Source organism: Bemisia tabaci, chromosome 7, assembly GCF_918797505.1.
Source record: "Bemisia tabaci chromosome 7, PGI_BMITA_v3".
Classification (NCBI taxonomy): domain Eukaryota; kingdom Metazoa; phylum Arthropoda; class Insecta; order Hemiptera; family Aleyrodidae; genus Bemisia; species Bemisia tabaci.
In genome coordinates, this window is record NC_092799.1 from 48,410,842 (window position 1) to 48,425,647 (window position 14,806).

At 39.9% G+C, this 14,806-nt stretch overlaps 1 protein-coding gene across 7 annotated transcripts in view; it reads left to right on the forward strand.

The window, feature by feature from the left end:
• The window catches only part of LOC109030130 (Crustacean cardioactive peptide receptor), a 538,683-nt gene that overhangs the window by 157,656 nt on the left and 366,221 nt on the right, over nucleotides 1–14,806 (forward strand). The gene's annotated exons all lie outside the window — the stretch shown is intronic.

Genomic DNA, 14,806 nt, shown 5'->3' on the forward strand with positions numbered 1-14,806 from the left:
GATGGCTTAATGTGCGGGGTTGCCGGCGTCCCGGAAAACCGGGGAAGTCAGGGAATTCGCGACGACCGGGGAGAGTCAGGGCACTCGTAGGAAAAGTCAGGGAATTTTTAACAAGTTTACCAATCCCTAACAAATATGGATTGCATTTTGCGTAAAGAAACCAAGATCAATTCAATGTTGCTAAGATTGTGCAACTTACATTCTTTGCAATAAAATTACTGAAATCACGCAAAAAGTGTAAATTAACAAAGATAATTTTCGCATTGAAATCATAGTTTTTTGTAAGTACACTGGAAAAAAACACATTGGATCTAGAGTCCAGACTCTGAAAAACATCCACAAGAAAAAATACTCTTGATTCAATCAGATTTAAGCTTTAATCAAGAACCGAGCCTTTTAACCTGAGCGGATTTCCTTTTCATTTAAGCTTAAATCTGATTGAATCAAGAGTCCTTTTTCTTTTCAATGTTTTCAAGAGTCTGGACTCTAGATCCAATGTATTTTTTCCCAGTGTAAGGATAAAACTTGTTTAGATGATCAGTTATACATATTTGCAAGGTAATAAAAGTTGCACAATCTTAGCGACGTTTGAATATTTTTGGTTCCTCTTTGCAAAATGCAATCCATGTATAACTGATATTAGAGCTGCGTGCCCTTTCTGGTCATTTATGAGGCTCGTCACCTTTTAACCAGCTATTTGATGTCTTTTCCCGTCATTTGGTCGTTAAACAAGAAAGTTTATCCAAAGTTTGGCACAAAGTCGGTGTATTTATATAAGATTTAAAAAAAGAAAAAAAGGAGATATTTTGCTGGTAAGTCAGCGTTAATAACGGAATTAGAAGATTTTGGAGACACGCAGGGAAAAGCACAAATATTCATGTAGGAGTCAGGACATTTGAAAATGAAGAAATTTTGGCGATCCAAAACTGCATAGCTATACTGAATAACCAGGCATTGAAGGGGGCTTGCGGTTGTAGCCGAGTTGGCTTCCGGTCGTCCGAGTTCACCAAATCGGACCCCTCCAACCCCCTTAAACGCCTTTGGTGTCTAGGACCGGGAGAACCTATGGGAACCGGGATTCGTCTGGAAATGGAAGTTTCAGGGGTGATAAGGGAATCTATTTAAAAAATCGGTAATCTCTTCTTTTACCGCTTAGAGACCAGTTGAAGCACACTGGGAAAAAAAACACATTGGATCTAGGGTTCAGACTCTTGAAAACATTGACAAGAAAAAATACTCTTGATTCAATCAGATGTAAGCTTAAATCAAAAGGAAATCCGCTCAAATTAAGAGGCTTGGTTCTTGATTTAAGCTTACATTTGATTGAATCAAGAGTATTTTTTCTTGTCAATGTTTTCAAGAGTCTGGACTCTAGATCCAATGTGTTTTTTTTCCCCAGTCCAATATGCGATTGCACCTGAGCCCCCATTATTGACCTCTTGAATTTTCAAATCGTCAGAATAATAGAGAAGCTCTCATTTACCGGATAATATAAACATCAGAAACGCTTTTGGAATAAAAAGTTCTGATGTGAGCCAAGAATTGGCTGAAACATGAAGAGAATCGATATTCATATCTGAAACCCTGGAGGGTTACGTAGTTATTCTCAGGAAATCCCACAGAAATAGGAGAAAACTTTATTTCTTACCAGAGAATGAGTTCATAAAAATCAGGAAACAATCAGAGAATGAGCGTGGCCAACAATTTAGACACCAAACTTTGAGCACTTGAAACAAATTTCAGCCAATCTGATTGACAAGACAACCGGTTGTTTGGCTATCATGTAAGATTTGACTTCTAGAACCTACCTTCCCGCTCGAAATCAATTCAGTTATCGTTAGAGGTCATTTTTGTGTGACCCGCAAGGCGACGCGGCAGCGATGCATGTCGGCATAACGCACTGCATTTCCCGGCGTAGTACGAGAATGAAACACGGCGGAAGGCCCGTGGTCGTCCCTCTGGCGTAAGGGCGTATCTCTATTTTCACATGAGCCCCCACAAGGATTGAGTTGCACGGAGAAGAAGGCTCACGTGGAAATCGATATTCGCTCTCAGGTCAGCGCGGCGACGTTATTTGCATTTGCGGGTCCGTTGCCTGCCGTCTGCCGGTATTCTTAGATTTAACGCTGAAAAATTCCTCCTCCTCGCGCGATAAATAACTTAGTGCCGCGAATTTATCGCTGCAGCTGACAATGAGCGCCGCGTTAATTTCGTAAACGCTGAAATCCAGCCGGTCGAGTTCCATTTCGCAGCTCGGCCGTCTAACGCCCCGCTGTGCAACCGAATCCTGGCTTAATGAACAATGGAGGATTCCCGAAATTTACTCGCTTCGGCTGTCGTCGGTCGGGAGATTGAGCAATTTCTCTTTCAAGAGGAAATAAATGTTTCGCTTCGATCTGATAAACCTGTCATTCAGTTGGTTTGGTCCTGTAAGACAATTGCAACACCTGGGTGCATCCATGAGCCTCCGGACTGGTGTGCTAAAGGAGAGCACGGTAATTTTCTGGTTTGATTTTTTTTTTTTTTTTTTTTTTTTTTTTTTTTTTTTTTTTTTTTTTTACAAAAATCAATGATATTTTAGGAGGGAAGCTAATCATAGTTATGCATGGGCCACTAAACCGTACTTATATATTTGATATTCCAAAAGTATCAGGTAGAAGAGAAAGATTTTACCGTTTTTATATGCGTTTCATAGCATACGCATATTGACTTCAGTGCAGAAGTCTAAAAATTTCACGAAATGTCATGATTCCATTACGAAATTTAAATTAAATAAATAATTTATAAATTACGAAGTGCATCGGTAAGCCTTACTTGCATGCTACAGGAGAGCACGGTATTTTCAAAATTTTCAGTTTTGCGATTTTTTCTACAAAAATCAATGTTATTTCAGGTACGTAAGCAAGTCATATAGTCATGAATGGGCCTCTAAAGCATTTATCGTTCTGAAAGAACGAGGTACAAGAGCAAGATTTTTCGGTGATAGGACATTTCGTCAACGATTTTTGTCCGCGCACCTGTTTTTTCCAGTAATTTACGTCCACGTGTTTTTTCGGCACGGAGGTTTTGGTCTACGTGCCAGTTGAGACCCAAAGTTAATTGATCCACATGTTAATAAATACATACGACAATTGCTCAGACGTTTTGGATGAAAATGTAAAATGTCTCGGAAGAATGAGGGTTTGCTAATTTTTTTTTTTTTTTTTTTTTTTTTTTTTTTTTTTTTTTTTTTTTTAACCAACGGAGAATAATATATAATTGAGATTTTTGGTAAAATTGAGGGCGCTTCAATTCCATCAGACAAAATTCACTAAATCTCTCCACACCTCTTCGGTGCAACAGGACCTAATTACCTTTTAAGAAATTCCAACCTTGTTATACCTGAACCGGATGGACCTCTTGATTTGCCTCAGCTAAAGGTTCTTAGATTTTTCTTGTGTACGATAAGTATCTTGATTAATTTTGCGAGGAAAGATCTGAACTTTTAAAGGATACCTGTCATTCTTAATACGTTCAATTTCGTATAATACTATGCAACACCTCTGTTGTGAAATAGTTGCTTCAGGCGCCGCCGCACGGCGGGCGGGCGGTCAGCGCCAAACGCGCGTTGGCGCCTACAAACCTAAGTGGATACTTCAAGCATTGTGTAATGCGCGAAGTATCCACTTAGGTTTGTAGGCGCCAGTGAGCCTCTCACACTGGCAGCACGCCGCTCCGCTCTGTTAGGCTCTAATATTTATACTCGTATGGTCAGCGTTCTTTAACTCATGATTTTTAAATGTTTGCACACTCTGCATTGATTATTCTCATTTAAATCCATGAAAAAAAATATGTATCAATTTATCATAGGAGAGTAATAATATAAAGTGTTTTTTAAATATCGGTGGTTCCGTGTCAACTTTAATGATTTCCAAGGCCTTTTAATTTTTTATTTTACATTTTGTGCTTTTACTGGGCTGCAGCAAGGTGTACGCGCAACCTAACGCTCAAAATTTGACGTATTTGACTCTAAAAGATCGATGTACAAATGGGTTAAAAGTAAAGATTGCTTGCTTCTTGGTTTTTTCCCCTCTTTCATTCATTTTTGCAGTTTCTTTCGGCACAACTGCGGCTCATTGAGATTAATATCGTTGGAAAAGGTTTTACAAATTTGTCACGTTTTAAAAATGTAAATGTTTACAAAATGAAGTAATAATTTCGTAAAAAAAAAAAAAATTAAAGAAATAAAAAAAGTACCTATACATATGTAAAGTATATTGTACATATTTTAAGGATAGAAATCAAACCATAGATTCACCAATGACAATTTAAAGAGATGAATCAAAAGGAGGAATGTAACATTTCATTTCGAAAATGAGCAACCATAACAACATTTCTTTCTTTCTCAATTTCTTCATTTCGATATCGTCAGTAAAATTTTACATACCGACTAAAATATAAGGCTTGGACCAAGTCACTGTTGCTTATTTTACGTGTGGGCTTATTTTACGTGTGGGCTTATGTTACGTATCTGTCCGATATGGATATACTGTTGTTTACCTGTGGACAACACACCAATTTTTCCGCCTTTGATGAAACGAGTGTTTTTTCTGTCCACTGGTGAAACAGATAGCGCTACAAATCACCGAGCGGCACAATTATTTTTTTACATGGAGAGCAATAGACTGATTCAGTGATTTTTATATTCGATATGTGTATTCGATGATATCACCCAGAACAGATGAACCGTTTTGATTCCGATCGTTACGCCGCTTTTGAACGAGCGGCACAATTCAGTGGCGTTATATACAGCGATGTAGCCACTAAATAAATCCATACTCTCCCCGTTTAAGTACTCTAATTCCCTGAATGACAGTCAAATGTACAGTGCATTGAGAATGCTCAATAGCGCTACCTATCGGTGAAAATGCGAAGTTCACGATAGCAACAAGTCCCCAGGGAGGATAACATACATAAATGCCGCCACCAACGAGCTACGGTGTTAATTTTGTACCAACCGCTTAGCACCCAGTGAGCCGCGGCAGCGCACAATGGAGAGCGTTTGCTTGAGGTCGGACATGAAGTTTTTGACTAAAATTGCAAATTTTGTCGCAGTTTTTACATCTCAATTTAAATTAAAGTGTAGCTTATAGGAGAAAATCTTACGGAGAAAGAAATGCAAATACTTCCAAGCTCCTCCGCCGTGTATCAACAAAGGTATAAGCCTATAAAAATTCTAAATTTTGTCCGAATTTTCTCACTGGTTCGCTCCACTGTGCGGCGTGGAAAGGAACTTGAATGGGGAAAGGGAGTATGTCTCTACAATATATCGATGCGTATTAATTTGTTCCGACTGATAAAATCGATGGGTCGATTTAGTAAGCTACCCTGGTTCCCGATGGACTTGAAATATTCATACTTTTGTCAAGTGATTTTCAGGTAAGATGAGAATTTTCTCAATCGGCAATAATGCATGTTCTGCCACGTCGCTGTTGTTTATTGTACACGGAAAAAACGAGCTTAGGGTTGGGACCTACATGTTAGTGCTGGACACTAACGAGGGTTAGATCAAATGGAGCCAGCAAGTCAGAGGAGTGCTGGGCACTAAACAGCTCGAGGCTGGGTCACTAAGGAAAAAGTAGTGTCAAGCCCTAAAGTGACTTTGGAGCGAGCGTAAAATATGAAACGCCTCCGCCTGGGATCGAACTCGGGTTGCGCCGGTGGAAGACCAGCGCGTTACCACCAGGCTATGGTGACTCCGACGTATCTTGGGTGAATTTACACCTGTTAAGCACAACTACGTCTCGCGGCATCTGATTAGCACTACTCATGTTCAGTGCCCACCTGTACTGCCTTCCGGTGTTGAGCGGTACAGCGCTTAGACGCCAGCCCTCAACTACTCCCCACTAAACGGCCAGTAGTGCTCAACACTAGTCTTGTTTTTTCCGTGTAACTTCAATTTAATTTACTGCGCATTCCTATGTTCCGCACAAATGGGAGGCAGCGTTTTCAGCTTGATTGACTGCATCCATCGATTAATAACGTGGCGTGCTTTGCGATGAATCGATTGATCTGTCATTCTAACGTATGAAAGAGAATCGATTACCAGGGTGCTCGCAACTAAAGGTCGATTAATGGTCGATCCTTTACCATGGTTATAGGACATTTTTTCAAAAAATTTTTGTCAGCGCACCTATTTTTTCCAGTAGTTATCATCCACGCGTTTTTTTTCGGCAGGGGCGTTTTGGTCCACGTACCAATTATTATTGAGACTCAAAATAAAGTATTCTTGACGGCATACTCAGGAATTTTTCTGCCTAAATCTAGTCATTTTTTTCTCTAATGATGCTAGAACCTGATGAGTTTTAGGACTACCGCTCTCTTTTTGTGCCGTAGCATCTTGATTTATTTTGCAGAGAACGCTGCGTATTCTTAAAGGATGCCCGTCATTCTTAATATGTTGGGGCGCCTTTAATTTCGAATGATACTATGCAAATCCTCTGTTGTGAAATAGTTGCTTGAGGTGCCATGCCGCGGCATGGTGAGCGGGCGGGCAGCGCGTAACGCGCATTGGCGCCCACAAACCTAAGTAGATACTTCAAACATTGCTACTGACCAGAAAATGAATGATTGGTTGGTAAATACAATTATTTGAAGATGCCTCAACAAAACAAAGTCATTTACACCGAAGTAAAAGGTGTCAATGTAGAGAAGAGTAATACTAAGTAAAAAAGGGGGGATAAAAAGGCAAAGAATTAAGAAGGGGAATAATTGCAAAAAATAAAAAAAAGACAAGGCAAGAATGAATTAAATTGTTTTAAAAAAAATAACAAAAGAATTACGTTTCAAAACTGAAAGTGCTCATTTCGTTGGTAGAAACTGCTAACTCTCGTCATTTGAAAATTTACACCGAAAAGAAAACTTCACTTATATTGACCGAGTTTCAATGTTCCGAAGGGATATAATCATCCTTGTATGTACACGAATCGAATTTACGATCTGTGTAAAGAATTATCTTTCATTAATTTTGGTTGAATCCAAGAATTTTATGAGTCGAACATTCGGTTCGACAAATTGATCTTTGACAGTCCAAGGTGTTCTATTGAAATGAAATCCCAAATTTCGGTTCATATGATACATCTTTGTTTTCAATGTGGCGGAGGAGGAGGTTCTAAAAAATCAAAAAAATAAAAATTTTCGAAGTACACTGCAGCAAGTTTTGTTTTTACATCAAGTCGTCCAAATATTCTGTATATTCAGCATTGATACGCATTCAATTCAAGTATGGATCCTCAAATGTCAAACAGCTTAAAAGCATCACAAAGATGCCAACAACTTTCTTACGAAACTTCGTGGAAGGAACACAGCAAAAAACTTCATCTGGTAGGGAAGATAATAAGATAAACATCTTGGGTCTCCCACAGTACCAATAGAGGTTTACTCTGTAAGTTTTCGCTTCAACGAACATTATTTCCTCGATTTGAGAGTGAAGAATTAATCCCCTCAAAGCGTTTAGTTCTCTGTTTCCCATTTTTTGCGCAATTTGAGTTCCAGTTTTAAGTTTATTTTTTTATTTTTCGTAGAAAAACGGAGACCGTAAGTCGTGAATATTGACTTTTACAAAAAAAGGGGTAAAACAGAAAAAGAAAATAAAAAACAAGAACCACGTGGGACTGGCAGATTCTAAATCTAGGCAAGGAGGGATTGAATTTCGTGGATTTTCCAACTCGTGTTGTGCAATCCGAGCTGATGGAACAAGGTTTAATTTTACAATGTGAAAAAAAGGCGGAAAAAGTTAAAAAATGACGATGAAAATCAAATAGATGGGAAAAAATGGGTTTACGAATGACTAGTAGGTCAGCCATCGCCTGGAGTTGAATTCATGTGAAATTCGAAGCTGTCGATGAAAGTATTCGGAGAATAATGCACGCAGACGAAATAAATGTCGTAAATTGAGACTCTAATCCATCATTGACATTTGCTGGAAGGATGGATTCGTTATTAAATATACCTATATTTAGCCTGCCTTTGAGATATATCGATTTTTTGAATGTAGATCTGAACAATAACGTCTAATACATGTTGACTGTTCCATCTGTGCCCAAGATATTTCTCGGAAGGTGCTTGAAGTCCTTTAATTTCGTCTCTCCCATACCGTGCAGCCATTTCGCCTAATAATTAGTTTTACTGTGAATCGAATAGGAAAATAGAGGATACCCACCTCCGCCTATATTCTGTTTTTTTCCTCTCATTTTTTCCTTGACTATATAATTTTTCTCCTCCTCTCGTCCTAGTCTCTGCCGTGCAGTTTTCACTTGATCATTACATCTAGGAAAAGAGTAAAGTGCAATTCAATTCATTCATTATCTTTCAGCTTCTTTTAGCTCTTATGAAGATATTCTGTCGTATTTCTTTGCATGAAAAGAGCAGAGTCTTAATTTTCAAGATTAATCACGATTAAATAAGTAAAAGAGCCACGAAATTGGGCAAATCGTTCGACATTTTAAGTTTGTACCCCTAATTTTTAATTTGATTGTTTTAAAAATACGTGTCGGATATATTGTGTTTTCTATATGATGTAATTACGCCCTTCATTGTGCGGTTTCATCAATCATATTAGTGCTTTAGAGCACGAGGGTCGTAACCTTGTTCACGCCGTTTTGAGATACTCTTTTGGGTAGAAAACTACCTGGTAGTCATGTTACTCACCATGTAATTCAAAATTTTTTTAGTTTGGCATCTGCGTGTCTAGTGTCAGGTATTTTGACGCAAGTTTTCAATTAACAAAAAGCCGCCTCCCCATAAGCGTATCAAGGCAAAGGATGGCTCGATTATCTCTAAAGTACCTGATACAACCCTTTTGCTCTAAGTCACTGATTTTGTTTGTTTTCTCTAAGCATTTTGTTTTTTTGATCTGGTGACTAATTCTTATCGAATTATCTTGTTTCAGGTATGCAAAAGGACCTAAGACACTATTTAAGTTAATCTTCAGCTGTAGTTCCGAAAAAATCCACCACGTCGCGCTGCTAAAATCCGACTCCGAAATCAGTGATTATTTAAATATCACAATAGGTATCTTAAATTCTAAGACTCATAAGTTCTAGCAGCATACGTCTGGAATCCTTAGAAACAAACGCGAGCTTTGAAAGTCTAATAATAAAAGCTGTAAATTGATCCCAGTTTCTCTTACGGGATATCTGTAAGTGCGAGAGAGACAGCTTACGGTGGGAGAGAGATATCTGCCAACTGCTGAGAGCGATCAAGCGCGATTGGTTGCATCAAGGTCATCATGCTTAACCCTACTTTTTTCTGGGATCAAATTGCAGAGCTTCAGAAATGACTTTTCACGTTGTTTTTAGGGTCAATAGGAAGAAGATTGCTATGGCTAGAACTTATAACTCTTCGATTTAAACAGAAATTCCTTCAACTTTTATAAAAGCTCAAGGACTCACGTGGAGCTGTACGGACTCTAAAACACAGCGGTGGCGCCCCCTGCGCGGAGAAATTTCTTACTTCACGCAGCTTAAAACTTAAACATGTTGAAACCATCCGTAAGTTTCTTATGCTGATTTTCATTTTTTCTGCGAGGAGGTTGGGTCCAAGGAGAAGAAATATTGTCATCATCCTCAGATTAGATCACTTTACACAAGTTTACGCACTTTTACACTGCGACAAAAGATCGCCTAACGTTACTTTTACATGTAAAGTAAATGCACGAAGCAAGATGGTGGATCCTATGTCGCAGTCTCGACGTGGGTAAACTTACTCGGTGTGGTTTCTAACCCTCTACGAAGGAAGGAGTTCAATTCTTTCCTGTAACAAAATTTACATAACGTAGTCTAAAATTTCAGCAACAAATGCCATATCGTCGATGATTTTCCGAGAAAAGCCACGAATATGAAACGGAGGGGAGGCTCTCGCCCCATACACACGCCGCCACTAAATTTTTCCGGCTGCCTAAAAGAAACCAAATATTGATGCCATAGTGCATCTCTAAAGTAACTTTTACTCCGAAAGAGGCCGTTAAAGTGATGTCGGTAAAATACATCGTGTCTCCTCGCATTCCCATCCTTTTCTGTATACTGTCTATAATGGAAAACGTTGTATGAGTATTCGAGGGTTGCCAAATTTCCTTAGATAAAATGTTTACTTTTAAGGAAAGTCATGCATATTTTTCCTTGAAATCTTCGGGAACTTCCTGTGAATTTGCGGACGAAATCATCCGAAAAATTAGAAGGAAAACGTTCCGAAATTCACCCGGAAAGTCGTGTTTTATCAAAGGCATTTTGGCAACGTCTGAAGGATAGGAATCGGTGTCGGTAAAATACATCGTGTCTTCTCGCATTCTCATCCCTTCCCGTGTACTGCCTATAAGAAAGAGCATCGTATGAACTTTTGAGAGTTGCCAAATTTCTCTCGATAAAAGTTTTATTATCAAGGAAAGTTATTAATATTTTTCCTTGAAATCCTCAAAAACTTCCGGTTAAATTGCGAACGAAATGATCTGAAAAATTAAAAGAAAAATATTATTAAATCCACCTGGAATTTTGCGTTTTATTGAAGGAAATTTGGCAACGTCTAAAGGTTTATACGGGGTTTTCTTAAGCTTGGCAGTCCACGATTTCGTCCGAATTGGAGAAAGGGGGTCTCCGGAGAGGGCTGAGGCGAAAGGAAAGCACTCGCGGTTATTAAGGGTGCACTCAGGCCTGTAAACCCGCGGAGGCACTGAACAAACAGCCTCTGCATACGGCCACTTAGAGGCATCCCTCAAAGCTCGCCGAGAATTTTATACTCGAGAGCCGAATATCAACATCCGCGCTAAAAACTCGTGAATTCTAAAACCCTCCAACCGGCGGAGAATCCACAGTTCAAGAGTTTTTCGCGCTTAAAACATTAGCGCCCCCACCCCCTCCAGCTACGAGTCGGGGTGTAATATCAGATATGTATCGAGTGCGGGACGCTGAAGACACGGTTTCATAGGCAGCTCGCGGTGTGAAGCCGGCCGCGAGATGTTGACTGCGATTTGCCGCGAAATGGAGGGTTCGGTGGTTTTGAACTTGTTCGTTGCTTCCGACATGGGCGACACTAATTGCTGCAGCAGAGGAAAGTGGCACAAAATGCACGCAATTGTGTCGGACGGCGTACGATGGATGGAGTCAAATTAAGAAGTCGGACATGAAATTTTTGACTGAAACTGCAGATTTTGATGTTTATTTTAATCATATTTTAAATTTTAATGGGTGCTTCGAGAAGAAAATTTCATGAGGAAACCAATGAAACCAGATTGGTCGGCTATCTCTCATCACTGCTTTGTCGCGCCTATGCGAGGTAGAATTGACGACAAGCCAAAGGCACCTCTTAAGTTGTCCTGATGGCATGTCTTCAAAACAAAGCCGACTAATCACACTACGTCATTTAACCTATGTCATCTATGTACTCCCAACAAACGCAAAATGTCAATTATCGGCCTGCCCCTGCTAGTCCCTCGCCTATAGCACGCCTTGAGCGTTGCAATGAATCATGCGGGCAAGAAAAGTTAGAGCTCCTTCAATTTTGTGTGTATGCAGCAAGGACATCCTAGGAGCACGAATAGTTGTATGAGAGCGGAGCAATCGACAGTAGCAAAAAAAATTTAGCGCTTTTAGTCTCGTCTATCATGCAACTTCGGCACATACTACGATCAGATGCATCCGAGAGTTGTTACGTTATTTTATAGGCAAGAAAAGTGAGGGCACAAAGTTCCTTTTAGCATGAATAGTCTAAATCACCGCACCTCGTCACGCACTGTCCGTGAAAACGTGGCTTGAAGCGTCGGTAATGTTCGCGCAAGGGGGTCGCTCATTTCGTGAGTGCAAAGCTAACAGAGCAAAGCCGCCTGTAAACGGGCGGGTGAGAGTGTGGGCGCCGCCGCGCCGAAAGCTCCTCTTATGTCAGATCGTGCCAATCCAGGCTAGGAATCAAGAATGAAACATAGAATAACGATAGTTTCAAGTCGGGAAATCTGGCTGTGGAGTCGGTGCCTCTTAAGTTGTTTCGGAAGCATTATCGGGGAAACTTCAGTCGAGTAGAGCTTCAATTCAATGGCAAACTTGACGGCATTAAAAATGGACTGCGAGCGTCCAGTAGGGCTCTGGAAACCGAACTTGCATTTAAATTGTAATAATGCACCACTAGACAAGGTGCGAAGTTATGTATTCTGGTTCATGTTTCTTACCCAAAATTTCACGTAAAACACGATTCTCGCAACGAAAATTACTAAAATTAACACCCAAACAAGTTTTTTAATGTTTCTTGACGCTTGAATTCAATCCTCCTGCTTATGAAAACACAATGGTTTACGTATGTACGTTAGATCGCAAAACTAAACATTATACTGAGGCAGTCTCTTTAATACGAAAATATGGAAACTTCAAATTTGACACTTTGGCTCATCTTTAGCAAATTGTCTACACTTTAAACGATAAAGGGTGGGAAAAGAACCCTGCTTGGTTGAAAGGCCTGCCAAAACCGTTGTATAAGGTGCGATTTGATTCGCGTTGAGTATTGCGTTCCTTGTGACGGGGCAATTAACATTTTCCTTAATTAATGTAATATGAAGAAGTTAATATCTTAGCTAGGAGTTGATTTTGGTGATTTTCCATACGAGAATTGTGTTTTACGCGAAATTCTGGTTGAGAAACATGACTCAGGAAGCTTAAATTCGTACCTTGTCAAGTGGCCCATTGCTATTCACTCCTTTAATTTTTGGCTCTCAAGAAAACCGCCAAGGGGATATTGTAAAATCTATGCCGATGCATTTTTATAATGTAAATTGAAGGGCTTGGAGGACAAGGCGCATAAGAGCAGTTTTTGAAAAAAAATTGAGATACTAATGACTTCAAGTAAAACTAGTTTTAACGGATGTACTGTGAAAAATTCGCTCCCTAATGCAGATTTTTAAGCATCAAAAAGCCAGTTAAAGCGTTCTCTACGCCATTAAGATCAATGTAATTTCGAAACTTCAAACACATATTCCTTGAAATAGCAAAAACTATACTTATGCGCCGCGCCGTGTCCTACAAGCCCCTCAATTAAAATGCAACCAAACTCAGAGCTCCAACTAAACTATTCGGTTCGTATAACCGAAGTTATCTTCTATGTGCGTGTCATTCTTTTTTTGTTCGCTCTTCACTAAACTTCTCTCCAGGTGAAAAGGCCGCGAGTTCTTGTCATCTCCGATTCTCCACCGTTGAAATATTCCGAAACGTAGGACAGCCTTTGCGCGCGGCTTTAAAGAGATGTCCATTGGCAAGCTCAAGCTGTCTGCGGCCGAAGCAACGCATGATAATACCTTCGCGGTTACTCCATGTCTTACAAGCCTTCATCAGTCAAGATCCGGCTATGAATGATCCTACTTCTCCGCACAACGGGAGAGGCTCGCAGATTTGCTCGGACTCATTCGGAAATCCGCGATACTGACCATGCGAATTGCATGGTGAAAAGCGGATTGCGAGCGTTTTGACTTGCTGGAAGTAGTATTCTACACTGAGAAAAAAAAAACACATTGGATCTAGAGTCCAGACTCTTGAAAACATTGACAAGAAAAAATACTCTTGATTCAATCGGATTTTTGCTTGAATCAAAACGAAATCCGCTTGAATTAAGAGGCTTGGTTCTTGATTTGAGCTAGATTCTGATCGAATCAAGAGTACTTTTCCTTGTCGATGTTTTTAAGAGTCTGGACTCTAGATCCAATGTGTTTTTTTTTTTCCAATGTGCAAATTCTTTTCAGCAAGTGGTTGTATCTCTCTTGGAGAGATTGTAGGGACCCATTCTGCCGTACTACCGAACCGGTCTCGAAAGTTGACAATTTTTTTCCTCCATTTAAAATTATTTCCTTACACTGGAAAAAAAAACACATTGGATCTAGAGTCCAGACTCCTAAAAACATCGACAAGAAAAAGTACTCTTGATTCAATCAGAATCTAGCCTAAATCAAGAACCAAGTCTCTTAATTTAAGCGGATTTCGTCTTGATTCAAGCAAAAATCCGATTGAATCAAGATTATTTTTTCTTTTCAATGTTTTCAAGAGTCTCGACTCTAGATCCAATGTGTTTTTTTTCCAGTGTAACTTACTTAATAACTATGACTATTTGCCGAGGCATTCGACAAAATGCCTGACTTTACCATTTGCCTGCAACATATCGATCGCAAAACTCCCGCGTCGCTTATCTTGGTTTCTGACGTTACTTTATTATTTAAATCGAAAACTCTCAACGTCAACTCTTAAAAACTTCCTTGCTTTTTCCGCTCTGTAGGAAGAAAGCTCTGTGAAAACCTCGAGGAATGATGCTGATTCGGATTTTAAAGAAAGTGGAGATTTTAAAACAACACACGAGATACGTGGTTTGGGAATTTCACCGTCGACATGATGTCTGATTGACGAAGTCTCCAAGTCTGAACGGGGAAAAATGTTAATCGACCATTCTAGCCAGGCCCGCCGCCGCCCGCCACATCCCATCTCGGGCCCTGGTACCAGATTTCTGGCCGGCCCCTAGCACAGAGGGGGGTCCGGGGGGCCTCCCCCGGGAAATTTTTGAAATTTTAAATCTATTTGGACGCATTTTGAAGCTCTTATGATGGAGATTTTCCATCAATTTCTGCAGAATAATTACGCTTTTTTTTACTTTCAGCACCAAATACTTTCGAACTGTTGCATTCAAAACATCTATAAAAATTTTTTTGAGGGGGGCAGATGATACTTTTCAATTCTAGGGGGAGCCGGGCCCCTGGACTCCCCTTTTGTACGTCTATGGCAAGGGAGTTGAGCCATTGAAGTCGAGAATG